Here is a 13,103-nt window from a genome sequence, read left to right on the forward strand (position 1 = left end):
GGTGGGCTCTGGGGCCGTGGGAGGGGGTGCTTTTGGGTGGTTGGCACTGGGGAAAGCAAGGGAGCCTGGAGAAAGCAGGAAGAGGTGGGCTTTCTCTGGCAGCCGGCAGAGGTCAGGCAGCTAAGTCTCCCCACAAAGTCTTGTTGTCCTCTTACCTTCTTGGGGTGCTGACCAGCCCCGACATGGGATGTGAGGCCCTGGGTCTCCATATCCCCCTCTCCTAAAACTGAGGCAAACCATAGTTAGACAGCTGGGGGGACGCGTTTGTAGTCCTGGGATGCAAGCCATGGAGGTCAGTGCTGTGTTCCATGATGGAGACGTGGAGAGATGTGTGGGCACACACGTGTGTGCGTAAGTGTGTGTGTGTGTGTGTGCCTGTGCTCACAAGGGTGCATTGGAGGTGTCCGTGGGTGTGTACCTGTGCCCGCTTGTGCCTAACACACGGATGTGCAAGTGACAGCCCCCCACATTGCCTGACCTCAGTTCTCAAAGCGTATGCTCTTCTGGGGAGGCCAGTGAACTTCTGACCCCTGCGGTGTATGTCCACGGTCAGACAGACGGACAGGCGGGCAGGTGAAGGGGTGGAAGGGAGGAGCACTGGTTGGCTCCCTACTTGCAGAGCTGCTTTGTGACCCGGCTCCTGTCCCCTCAATCTGCCTGGCTCAAGCGCTGTGGTCTTGGGAGTAACATGGCCGATGTGGCACCAGACCCAGAAGGGAAAGACTTCCCAGGGACTTGTTTTGTCATTGCTGGGCCCCGGGAGCTGGGGTTTCTGTACAAACTGGCTGGTGCCAGAACGGTGTGGGCTGACCTTGGGCAGTCCCTGCCACACTGCCCTGTGTCCCCTGCTCCCCCCTCGGATGGGGTGTTAGGAGATGGGGCAGCCTCCATCTGCTGAGTCCAGTGGGCACTAAGGAACCTGGGTGGGGCCCAGGAAGGAGGGAGGGTGGTGGCAGGAGCGATCGGGAAGCTGTGGCTGGGGACCGGTGACCAGGTGGCTTCTCTCCCTTCCAGGCTCTGGACTTAGAGTAATTTCTAATTAAAAAAGAAAAAGGCAGGAAAGGAGACATGGGAAAAGCAAATCATTGGCTCTCTTAAAAGGAAATAAATTTTGTCCTGGGCCTGGAGGGCTAAGTGACAGATGGAAGGTCCTGGAAGACACATAATCCGGAGCCGGCCAGTGGCCTGGGCCTTGGCCTGAGACTCAGACTAGGCTGACCTGGGCCCGGCTCTGCGTGTCTGTGGCACGGGGGCTCCTCTCAGAGCTCACTGGCCCCAGCATGGCCTGTTGGCAGAGGGTCTGGAGCGGACTGGCATTTTCCACTGGAATCAGACTTGGGCAAGCCTGTGGCCTGGGAAGGACAGAGAGGCCCTCCAAACAGGCCCAGGATGCAGCACGCTGTCCTCCAGCTGCCTTGGAGCACAGGCAAGACTGCCCGAGCCAGGATACGGCCTTCAAGAGCTCATGCTGTGGAGTAGATAGGCACGTGTCATAGTGAGGCCAGGTGTCTTCTGGAGCCTCGGTTTTCTCATCTGTTAATGGGGCTCATAGTAGTACCCTCTTCATAGGATTGTTGTGAGGGTTACGTGGGAGAGTATGAATAAAGACCGAACGTGGGGAAAACCAAAAGGGCTTGGAAAAGCATTCTGAGGCCAGGGTCATATCCGGGACAGGAGGATACCTGGGATATGCGGAGAATTCTAGGAGTGGGGGGCATCCAGGCCGGGTGGACGTTGGCGAGTGCTAATCAAGTGTCTCATCTGCTTTACCCTCCTTCCCTCCCCCACCCTCAGCCAATACCACCCCCCTTAGGCTGGGCCTTCCACCAAGCTGGCCCGGACCCTTGCCTCAACTTACCATCAACACGAGTAGGAGAGGGGAGTTGGGGGTTGTGGAGAGGGCGTCTTTGCCTGTGTCCCATTGTCCCTTAGCCGGAACCTCTGCTTGCACGTCCTCACATGTCCTCGCCCGCATCCACAGCTGCTCAGGCCCACACCTATGCACCGGCTATCCCGGCCGCTGTGGCTTTAAAACTCTTCCCGGGAGGCGTGTTGGGGGAAGTGGGAGATTCAGGGGTATCGCTCCTTGCTCGGGGCGCCCTCAGCCCACACCCGATTCCCTAAGAATAGTTACGTACTTCTCGGTTGTATTTTCACCATGGGCCTTGGGATTTGGGTGTGGTGTGAACCCAGGTTTTGGATTGCTGGGCAACAGAGGTGAGGGGGCTGTGACAGTGTTATGTTTGTGGACGTGTTTGGTTGTCTGTGTTTCTGGTGTCTGCAGATCGTGTATGTGTGTTTTGGGCCTCTGTGTGTGTACTGAGTGATGTGTACATATCTGTCTAATATTTAAGGGATTTCATGCTTTGCCTTCGCTTCCACATGTGAGCAGCCACATTTATGTTGCCCTGTGCCTGGGCCGTGTCCTTGTTATTCTGTAGATAGATGTCCGGGTTTCTACACGAGGTGTGTGCATGTGTGTGTGTGTGTGTGTGTGTGTGTGTGTGTGTGTGTGTGTGTACTTGCGCGCGGGCTGGTGGTGAGGAGTTGGGTTCCTCTGGGACCGGCCTGGCAGGAGACCCATGGGAAAAATTAATTCCCATTTGGAAAATGGTTTCGGCAGTTACATGCTTGATGTCTTTCATCAGGCAGATTTCCAGAGCGGCTCCTAGTCTTGAGGGCAGGATCGGGGGCGGGCGAGCACCGAGGGAGGCAGCAGTGATACTGAGAGGCCTCTCCTCCCCTCCCTCCCTCCCCTGCCCTTCCCTCTTCTTTCTTTGCCTTCCTCCTTCACCTCCTTCAGTGCTCCCCCACCAGCAAGGATAGGCCCAGTGCTGAGGGGCTGATGGGTGGATGACACACACATATTCACCCAGATGTATGTATCACCCCCACGTTGATCTCTGGACCAACAAGCCCTAGATGCTGGGGTGCAGGGACTTGAGAGATGGTTCCCACTCTGTCCTTTCACAGAGGGGGATGCTGTGGCCCAGAAGGGGAAATGGTTGGCTGAGGTCACGGAGCTGGTGGCGTCAGGGGAAGCCAGGCCTTGTCCCTTCTCAGTTGGCTTCCCGCTTGTCCTCTTTGGGTTCCTTAATTCTCAAATGGGCAGCAGGGGAAAGGGCATCCTCTGGCCTTATGAGACCCTGGGATTAGCACAGAGGGAGCTGCCTGACTCCTGGAAGGGGCTCTGGAGGCTTAGGCCAAGGTGAGCTCACAGGTGTGGTGGCTCAGCTTGATCTGACTTATTCTCTTAATCCAGCTCCTCTGTGTCTGGCACCCAGTGAGCACCAAGCAGATCCTTGGTCATTGAGTAAGAGGGAAGAGTGAGGGGTACAGGCCCTGGGTGGCTGGACCATATGGCAGTTGGAACTGTGGGTGGCTGGGAGGCAGGTGGGATGGAGCTGTCAGGGACAGCTTCAGGGATGTGAGTCCTGAGCTGGGCAGTGAGGCCAGGCAAGGCTAGACAGGAAGAGGACGGTGGGGCAGGTGTTCTTGGTGAGAGTTTGAATCCTGGTCCACTGGCCATGTGACTTTGGGTCAGTCCCTTCATCTGAGTCTGAGTCTCATTGTCCTCTTCTGTACATTGGGGATGGTAAGGTTTACCCTGAAGGTTGGTAGAAAGATTAAGTAAGCTAATGAGTATTAAGTATACCCTGTGCATAGTAAGCACCCTATGAATGGATGTGTCTCTATGAAGGTTTCCGTGGAGGCTCCTCCAGGCCTCTGTATGTTCGTGAGCGTATACACACACATGCACCTGGTGCCTCTAAGGACCAAGAATATCTCTGCGCCCTCCAACCCTGATGAGTCCCTGGGACAGAATGTTCCTAGATGCTTGTGTCCACCATCAGGCATGCCCACATGTACATGCATGCACACATGAGTGAGTACGGATCTGTGTAAGGGGAGGGTGATGGTCTAGGTAGTGTGTGGATTTATGTGACTGAGCCGTGCTTCCACCCAGAAACCCACATTCTCTCAGGCTTGGCCTGGGGACTTTGGGGAGATGCTGGGAAGACAAGGACCCCGAGCTGAACCCAGAATAGTTACCATCTGGAATCCCCTTCTGGAATCTTGGGGTAGGATGGGGGTGGGGGAAAAAGAGGGCTGGTCCCCTCCCAGCAGTGAGGATATGGGGAGGCACAGCTGTATGCACATCTGGCTGCTGGAAAATGTCAGACTGGGATGTCTCACAGAAAGAGTGAGAATGGGAGGCTCAGTGTGGGGATTAACTTGGTGACAAAGGTGCCAATCTTGCCCACTCCCTGCTACCCTCCTTCACCCAGCTTGTCATCATGGATTCATTCATACTTCCAGGGAGAAGCAGGGCCTGCTGTAGGCTTAGCCGGGGCTCTAGGGGAGATGGTAGGCCTACATGGCCCCTAACCCTGAGTCACAAAGGCATGTGTACATGGAGGCTGCAGAGGTCATGGAGAAACCAACTAGAGTGGACTGGAGGGTTCGTGTAGTAGAGAGAGGACGCTGGCCAGCTAGCTGGGGCTCGCCGAAGGTGGCTTTGCAGTGTGTTATCTGCATTCAGAACTTAGTTCTGTCACTTACCAGCTACGTGATCTCAGGCCAGTTATGACCTCTCAGAGCCTCTGTTTCCTTATCTATAAAGTGGGACTAATTGACACTGCATTGCTGCATAACGTACCTATTGTTGTATAGCAAATTACCCCAAAAGTTAGTGGTTTAAAACAGCAAACATTTCATTATCTCAGTTTCTGTGGGTCAGGAATCTTGACACAGTTTAGCTAGATACCTCCAGCTTAATGTATTTTGGGAGATTACAGTCAAGTTATTGGCTGGGGCTGTGGTCTCATCTGAAGGCTTGCCTGGAGGGGATCCATATCCACGCTTACGTGGTGATGGGCAGTTCTTGGTCCCTTGCCACACAGGCTTCTGCACAGGGTTATCTCAAGACATAGGATCTGGCTTTCCCCCAAGGGAGAAACCCAAGAGAGGCAAGAGAGAGTAACCAGGATGAAAGCTGAAGACTTTTTATACCCAGTCTTGGGCATGACCTCCTATTACTTCAGCAGTATTTCATTCATTAGGAGCAGTATCCCATTCCACTCTACACCCAAGGGGGCAGGGATTGCAAAAGGGGATGACTTCCAGGAGGCAGATGTGTGGGTCATAGGGGCCACCTTAGAAGCTGCTTCTTCCAGACACCTGCCTTGCAGGAACTGAGACAGTGAGGTGAGCTTGTATGTGAAGGGCATCTGAAACCAAAGAAAGAACTAACTTTCATGACTTTCCCTTTCTTCTTTTTCCTGCAGGCAAGTGGGGGAGCTGTTGAAGGTTCTTAGGCACGTAGTGTGGGGTCTTGGTGCTGGGCAGTGAAGGAAGCTGTCCTTTTAGCACCCCTTTCTCTGATTTCTCCACAGGACACCAGAAAGGGCAGGGCACAGAGTAGGTACTCCCTGGACACTTGCCAATTGGTCAGTGGATTGAAGAATCAAACAGTGGCAGTTCATTCAACAATTTGCATTGAGCCCCCACACCGTGCTCTGAGCTAGGCACTGGGGAAACAGCGATTTCTGCCCTCGGGAGGCTCAGGGTCCATCAGGGAGACAGACACAAATAACCCTGCAGCCTTTTCTTGCCGGAAAGCTGCACTGCAGAGCACGGAAAATGATCCGAGTGATTCTTCTCAACTCCCAAGGATGGCACGCACCCAGAACCATTCTGGATGTGGAGAAGACAGATCAGTGGGTTGCCTACAGTGGGTGCCTCAGGGCATTTGCGCTTAATTCTGTGGAGGAGCCAGAGTTGAAAGAGGCTACTTGGGTGCTGGATGCTGTTAGGGGTTTGTGGGTGGAGTCCCTGGGGGTCCATAGCAGGGCCCTCAAGCTAGTCTAGGGGAAAGTGGGCTTTAAAATCAAGGTCTAAAGGGGCACCTGGGTGGCTCAGTCGGTTAAGCGTCTGGCTCAGGTCATGATCTCGCAGTTCATTTGTTCGAGCCCTGCATTGGGCTCTGTGCTGACAGCCCAGAGCCTGGAGCCTGCTTCGGATTCTGTGTCTTTCTCTCTCTCTACCCCTGCCCCACTTGTGTTTTCTCTCTCTCTCTCTCTCTCTCTCTCTCCTTCTCTCAAAAATAAATAAATATTTAAAAATAAATAAATGAAAAAAAAATCAATGTCTAAAGAATGAGTGAGAGAAAGGCAGGTACATGGGTGGGAAGGAGGACGGAAAGGTTCCCAGCAGAGAAATGGGGTTGGACCAAGCCTGGAAGCAAGAGGCAAGTGAGGGTAGTGGGCCCCTTTAAGGACCCCAGAGAAGTTCACATCTGCCCCGTTCTACCATCATCTCTCCCACCCAGGCTCCCTCTCTACCTTCAAACAGGCTTCCACCCTTCAAACTGGCTTCCACAGTCTTTACCCCAGAGAGAGTCCTATACAGTGCATGCAGTCCAGGGTTAGGGCATTTGGGAGGAGAGAAAACAGGAGTGTCTGGGATGAAAAGAACGGGTCATTTCCTACAGGGGTGTTTGCTGCTTTTATAGGAAAAAAATAAGACCTTATGCTGGGACCGGGTGTTCAAGTGCATAACATTTTCCCGCGTCTAGGAACTCACTGGGTCCTCACAACAACTTGGAGAGATGGGCAGGGCAGCTATGATGACCCTGTGTTTTACAGAGAAAGAAATCAAGGTCCAGAGAGGCGAAGTGACTTGCCCAAAGTCACAGAGCGTGTCTGTGGCATGGCCAGGGATCTGAACCCAGGGCCTCCTGACTCTAGGGTTCGTGTTTTTTGTCCTCTGACCCTTATTATCCAGGAAGTGAGACGGCCCCCCTTCACAGGAAGTGCAAACAAGTGTGCCAGCTCTGGTATTCAGGCCCACAGGTTCAGAACAAGGCGATCCTGAACACGGTGAGATTCCGTCTTGAAAGATGGTTGGGAAGTAGAGAGGTGAAGGTGGGAGAGGGAAAGAAGATGTGTGTGTATGTGTGGGGGGGTGGATAGCTTGAGCAAAGGTGTGGAGGTATGAGAGCACAGATTGATGTCAGTAGCAATAATAATCATTATTGTTATATAATAAGTATTAATTTTCGTCATTATTAATACAACTGATAGCTGCTAAATAATAAATGAAAAAATGAAAAAAAAATAAAAAGAAAAAAAATTAAAAAAAAAATAATAATAAATGAAAATTAATATTATTTTAGCAACCACTTCCTGGGTTAGTTTTAAGATCCCATGAAGAAGATCTGCCATGATCCCCATTTTACAGATGAGAAAAGCGAGGCTCCAGAGGTCTTACAGTTAGTGACAGAGCTGCTGGGTTTGGAGGCAGCAGACCTGGGTTCAGATCTGGGCTCTTTACTCTGGCTGGGTAACTCCACTTCTGAGGACCTGTGTCATAGCGGCACTGGGGGCGTAATGAAGACCCTGCCTGTTAAGTCACATAGAGGTTGGTCGTTGTCATTGGCACTGCTCTCTCCCTGTCTCTCCTTGGCAGCCCACCTCAGCCTGGCCTGGGCCTCTGGGGCTCTGCCAGGATAGCTCTGGAGCAGAGCTTGGCCGGGGCAGTGGGGAGGAGGTCACTCTGGAGGCTGCATTGTATCTGAGCCTCTCTCCCTGGGACCCCACCGAGAGGCAGGAATGTGGTCCAGAGCTAGCTGAGGGTCACCTGGAAGGCAGGCCAGGCTTGTGTCTGGCACCTCATAAATGCCCAGGAGGAATGGCTGTGGAGGGGGGGGGGGAGTTTCCATTGTGTCAGCAGCAGCCTCGCCTGAGGGGGAAGAGTGCTCCCACTGTGGCTCCTGAGAAGCCTGTAAACCTGTCACTAAAGGGGGCCTCCCTGAGAGCTCTGTTGGGAGCCAGATGGTGAGACTGGGGCTCCACCAGGACCATTGGCTGCTGGGGGAGTCGTGTCCCAGCATCTTGAGGTCCTTTTGTTGTGGCTGCTCCCCCAGCTGGGACTGGCCCAGTGCCTTCTCCACACAGCCTTTCCCCACTACTCCTGCCATCTTGGATTCATGGGGAAAATGGGCTGCAGTATTAGATGCTGAGTAGGGTAAAGGACCCCTAAATAGCACCGGAAGACCAAGGTTCAAGACCCAGGTCTGTTTCTTAATTGCTGTGTGAGCTCAAGCAAGCTGATTAACCAGTCTGAATCATAACTCATCTGTAGAATGGAGACCTTAAGGGTCATAGTGTCTGTCGAAGTGCAGAGAGGGAGCCCTTTTGGATGGTGTAGGGAAGAAGCCTTGCCCCAGCCACCCCTCTGGCCCTTAATATCAGAGCTGTGCTCAGGGTTAATTCTCATTCTGCTTTCTCTCCTTCCTCCTCACTGGACCATGATGCCAGCTGAGGTGGAGGAGGGAGATAGCAGGGGTTGGGGAGGCGGCGAACACCCTGGTCTGGACCACCATGTTGGACACCTTGGAGGGCACAATTCGTCTTATTATCTGTGCAAACAGCACCCCCTGGAGGCATGCAGGACAGAGCCTTGGTGGCTGTATGTGGAGGCCCTGGCCCTTGTTCAAAGAGAGTGATGAGGCCCCACTAAGGCCCTGGTGGCAGGGAGGACAGGAATGGGCGGAGCCCAGGGATGCTTCTTTCTCAGGTGGGATCAGCAGGTCGGATGTGCGATGCTCAAAGACTCCACTGGGGCCTGGGAGCATGGAGGGCTGGTGGGGTAGGGTCAGGAGTTCAGCTGGGGTCTGCCAGGTGGCAGGTGACCGTGGTCACTTGGAGATACCCAGCAGGCCAGAGAGGGTTTTCACATCATCTCCACAGAGGTGGCACGGTGGCTTTGATTACTCAGAGCTGAGTGCAGAGAGAAGGGGCAGAGGACAGCCCCGGAAGCTACACTGTGGGCAGGAGGAGGCAGGCACAGGATTTTGCATGTCCAGGAATCAGTGAAGGTGCTTTGCAGCTGCCAAAATGCTCCCCTCATACCCACTTGAGAGCGGCTGAGAGCGGCCGGCCCGAGCAGGCTTTCGGGTTTCCTGTTTCATGGTCCCAATCCTAGGCACTGCCTGCGGTGGGGTGATGGGGGCTGTGGCGGTCAAAGATTGCAGCCTCCCTTTCCTCCATCTCAGTGAAGACCTGATTTGTTAGTTGTTGTAGTTAGTGTTGCTTTTGAGGTATTCTTTATAGACAATAGCAGTCATTCTCTTTAAGTGCATACTTTGGGGAGTTTTGACAAATGTGTAAGTTGTGTGAGCACTGCCACAGTTAAGCTAGAACATTTCCATCACCACGAAAACTCCCTTTGTGCCCCTGTGTCTTCCTCTTGCCCAAACTCCAGTACCTACTGGTCTCTCTAGCCTCATAGTTTTGCCTGTTCCAGAGCATTCTACAAATGGAATGAGCACCTGTGCAGCCTTGGAGGCTGGCTTTTGTCAGCACGGTTTTGAGGCTTCTCTTTGTCATACCGTTATCATTCACTGTTCTTGCAGAGTGGGATTCGCTGTGTTCCTGCACCACATTTTACATCCAGCCATGTGTGAGGGCAATGTATGAAACGTGGTTTGCATTTCTGTTTTGGTGGCATATACATGTGTATCATGAAAACAACGTAATAGAATGCCAGGTATCCCCTCAGTGTACTACTTGAAATGATTTTACATGGTACATGGATGAACAGTTTTTTCCATATTTTACCAGATTGTGAGCTTATTTTATTTTATTTTATTTTTTAAGTTTATTTTTGAGAGAGAGAGAGAGAGTGAGTGAGCGGGGAAGGGGCAGGGAGAAAGGGAGAGAGAATCCCAAGCAGGTTCCGCACTGTCAGCACAGAGCTTAATACAAGGTTCAAACTCACGAACCCAAGATCAAGACCTGAGCCGAAATCAAGAGTCGTATGCTTAACTGACTGAGCCACCCAGGTGCCCCAGTTGTGAGCATATTTTAATGTGCATTAAAAAAAAAAATGTGTCCAGCACACCAAACCCATGCTTTCTTGGCCGATTTAATGCTTCATGGCTAAGACTCACGCCTTGCTGGTGCATTGCCCGCATTTGACGGCTAGAGCCTCTTTCTGCCAGCTGTGTGACCTTGGGTAAGCTGCTCAATGTCTCTGAGGCTTTAGATTCTTCATCAGTAACATGGGCTAGTAATGTCCCTCCATCCCTGTTAAATTTGCTGTGAGGATGAAACCAGTAAGTGTAGGTGAAACTCCCCGTTCAGAGCCTGGCACCTATCAGCACTTGGCTGCTGTTATTATTAGATGCATATGGCCCATGGGCGCTGGGTGTATGATTTATGTGTACTGTTTTGTACATCTCTGTGTACATGAATGTGTGTGTGTGCACGGTACATGTGTTAATGTGGGATTCCTGGTCTAAGGGATAAGGGAAGGGATAAGTCTCGTAGGGTCTGGATTACCTTCATGTGCTCACAGGTGTATGTGTGTGCCCATGAATGTGCCTTTCTGAGGCCACATGTCTGGGTGTACATTGTGTCCCCGGGCTCCAGGGTTTCCTTATCCTTACTTCTGCATCTTTCTGCTGTCAGCCAGGATGGTGGGCCTGTGCTACCCTTCTCCACCCAAAATTCTGCCTGTGGAAGGGAGGCCCCGGGGAATGGTCCTCCCAGGGCCTAGGTCTCTGGTCCCTGGGTGTCTCCACCATATTTGCCCAGAGCTAGTATTTTCTAGCTCTTTATGCAGGACGGTAGGACCCCACCCAGGATGGTGGGAAGGAGAGGAAGTGTTGTTTTTTTTGTTTTTTTTTTTTAATTTTTTTTTTTTCTTTTCAACGTTTTTATTTATTTTTGGGACAGAGAGAGACAGAGCATGAACGGGGGAGGGGCAGAGAGAGAGGGAGACACAGAATCGGAAACAGGCTCCAGGCTCTGAGCCATCAGCCCAGAGCCTGACGCGGGGCTCGAACTCACGGACCGCGAGATCGTGACCTGGCTGAAGTCGGACGCTTAACTGACTGCGCCACCCAGGCGCCCCTAGAGGAAGTGTTTTAAAGGAAGCTGAGGTCCTGCAGTTGGTCCCTGGATTCTGAGCAGAGGCTGGGAAAGAGTCCCATGGGAGAGGCTCTAAGCTGCTGGGCTCAGCATGTTTAAAAAACTGCTTTATTGAGTTATATTGATATATGTTTAACCACATGTGTTTAGAGTGTATACTTGGGTGGGTTTTTACATACGTATACACCCACGAAACCATCACTATAAGCCAGATGGTGAACATATCCGTCATCCCAAACACTCCCTCATGCCCCTTGATAATCTCTCCCCCTCCCCCCTACCCTTCCCAGGTAGCCTCCAATCTGCTTGTTATCACTAGAGCTTAGTGTGCATTTCTTAAATTGGGACAAATGGGACAGGGTGTGGGCAGGGCAGGGGGCAGTGGCTGAAAGGAACAGAGGCCCTGTGGTTACTCCGTGGATTGTGTTTGCTTATCTTTAAGAACCGGCTTATTTCACTCAGCATAATTATTTTGAAATTCATGTTCCTGCTCGTATCAGTAGTTCATTCCTTGCTTACCACTGAGTAGTATTCCACTGTATAGACCTACCACAATCTCTAATCCATTTATTATGGTTTTTGAAACTGAGAGTCAAGCTGTGTCTGAAGCTGGCCTGATCCCAATGTGTACCTCTCCCAGGCAGGGTACCTGTAGGTCACCTGTAGCCACGCTGTACCCTTCACCCCAAGGGTCTCCTTCCCTGGAATGACCTCCCCTGCTCTGCGCTATCCAGGGCCCACTCAGCCTCTTCCAGGTAGCCTTCTCAGACTGACTGGGTCTCCTCTGGGCAATTCTCGCGTTTATTGCATAGTGGTCTTCAAAGGCCTTGAGCACTGTTCTGTGATTCTAGTCTTTTCTCCTTAGTGAAAACAAGGGGAACTCCTCTTTGTTCCAGCCCTACCTCCCACACACAGGATGTCTGACCAGCCACGGACTGTGGACACTCGGGTCTGGGCCCTCTGGGAAGAAGGAAGCAAAGATGCAAAGTGATGCAAAGTGATGCAAACATGGCCTGGACTGAAGGCTGCGTCTTCCTAGCTCCGGACATTCCTCTCTCCATCGCCCTTTCCTCCCAGTCTTCCTCTCCTTCCTGGAAACCCTTCCTCCCCTTTAGGGAGCAGAAGGCATCGGGGACAGGCCAATGCGGACTGAGCTTTCTGCATTATTAAATCACTGCCATGGAGGAACCCAACTCTGAAACATCCCAGAAGGCCTCTGTCACATTCTGTGGTTTCCTACTTCCCCAACCCCATCTTCCCCATCCTCCTTGTGTCTCTCTCCTCAAGTTGATGGCATGGGCAGGGGCTGCCCTTCCTGATGGATGGGACACAGATCTTGGAGAAGAAATGAACATCCCCCACTTCCTTGCCCCCAACTGCCAGGACTGCATTAACACTCCCAGCGCTGCTGACACACGTCTTAGAGCCACAGGGTAGAGGCCGCCTATGCCGGAGCAGGGAAGTGACTTCCCTAAGGTCACACAGCCAGTCAGTGACAGACCCAGGCCACGCGATACCTCGTCCATGTCGCTTCCTCTCTCTGCCCCGTCTCCTGGACACCACCCTTACGTGCTTGTAACGTGCCTTCTCCTGGACCAAGCCCTGTCCTGTACTCGATCCCATTGTGGGGTGAGGTAGAACTGTGTGTAGGAGAAAGCAGCGTGCCTCCCTGGCCAGAGGCTCTTGAGGCAGATCCGGGTTCCATTAGGAAGCCTGGGTGCAGAGGCCTACCTGTGTGCAAGATGTTGTGGGCTTGGGGGTGGTATAAAGCAGGAAGGCGGCCCAGGGTGGAGGGAAGCCGCCCCGAAGGAGGGAAGTGGCGGGCGTGGTCCTGGGGCTGCTGCCGCGGAGGCTGCCGCACCCACCTTGCTGGTCTCCCAGGGCAGCTCCGCGGTCACGTGTTCACTGCGGCTCAGCCTTGTCAGCCCAGCCCCCATGCCCTCTCTTCCTCCTCCCCTCCTCCAGGAAGCTTTCCTGAGAAGTGACCTGCCCCCCAATCCTTAATCACTTATCACTGTCTGCCATTTTTATTGTGATTCCTGTCTGTGTCATATTTCCTCTCCTGGACTGGTGTCTTCTTGAGAACAGGATCCGTGTTTGTTTCGTGCCTGGATGTCCAGTGCCTAGGACAGGGCTCGGCACTCAGTCGGTAGATAATGAATATTT

The 13,103-nt window shown here is 52.6% G+C and overlaps 1 protein-coding gene across 5 annotated transcripts in view; it reads left to right on the plus strand.

Moving 5' to 3' along the window:
* NEURL1 (neuralized E3 ubiquitin protein ligase 1) overlaps nucleotides 1-13,103 on the plus strand; it is a 79,963-nt gene that overhangs the window by 45,729 nt on the left and 21,131 nt on the right. The window contains exon 1 of one of the 5 annotated variants that reach the window (XM_086680781.1): nucleotides 6,194-6,881. The exons of the other annotated variants lie outside the window; for them this stretch is intronic. The gene's annotated coding sequence lies outside the window, so the exon portion shown is untranslated. Of the gene's footprint in view, nucleotides 1-6,193; nucleotides 6,882-13,103 lie in introns of those variants that run through there. 5 annotated transcript variants of the gene reach the window in all.

The sequence above is a fragment of the Puma concolor genome, chromosome D2, assembly GCF_028749965.1.
Source record: "Puma concolor isolate L17-30 chromosome D2, mPumCon1.1.hap2, whole genome shotgun sequence".
Lineage (NCBI taxonomy): Eukaryota > Metazoa > Chordata > Mammalia > Carnivora > Felidae > Puma > Puma concolor.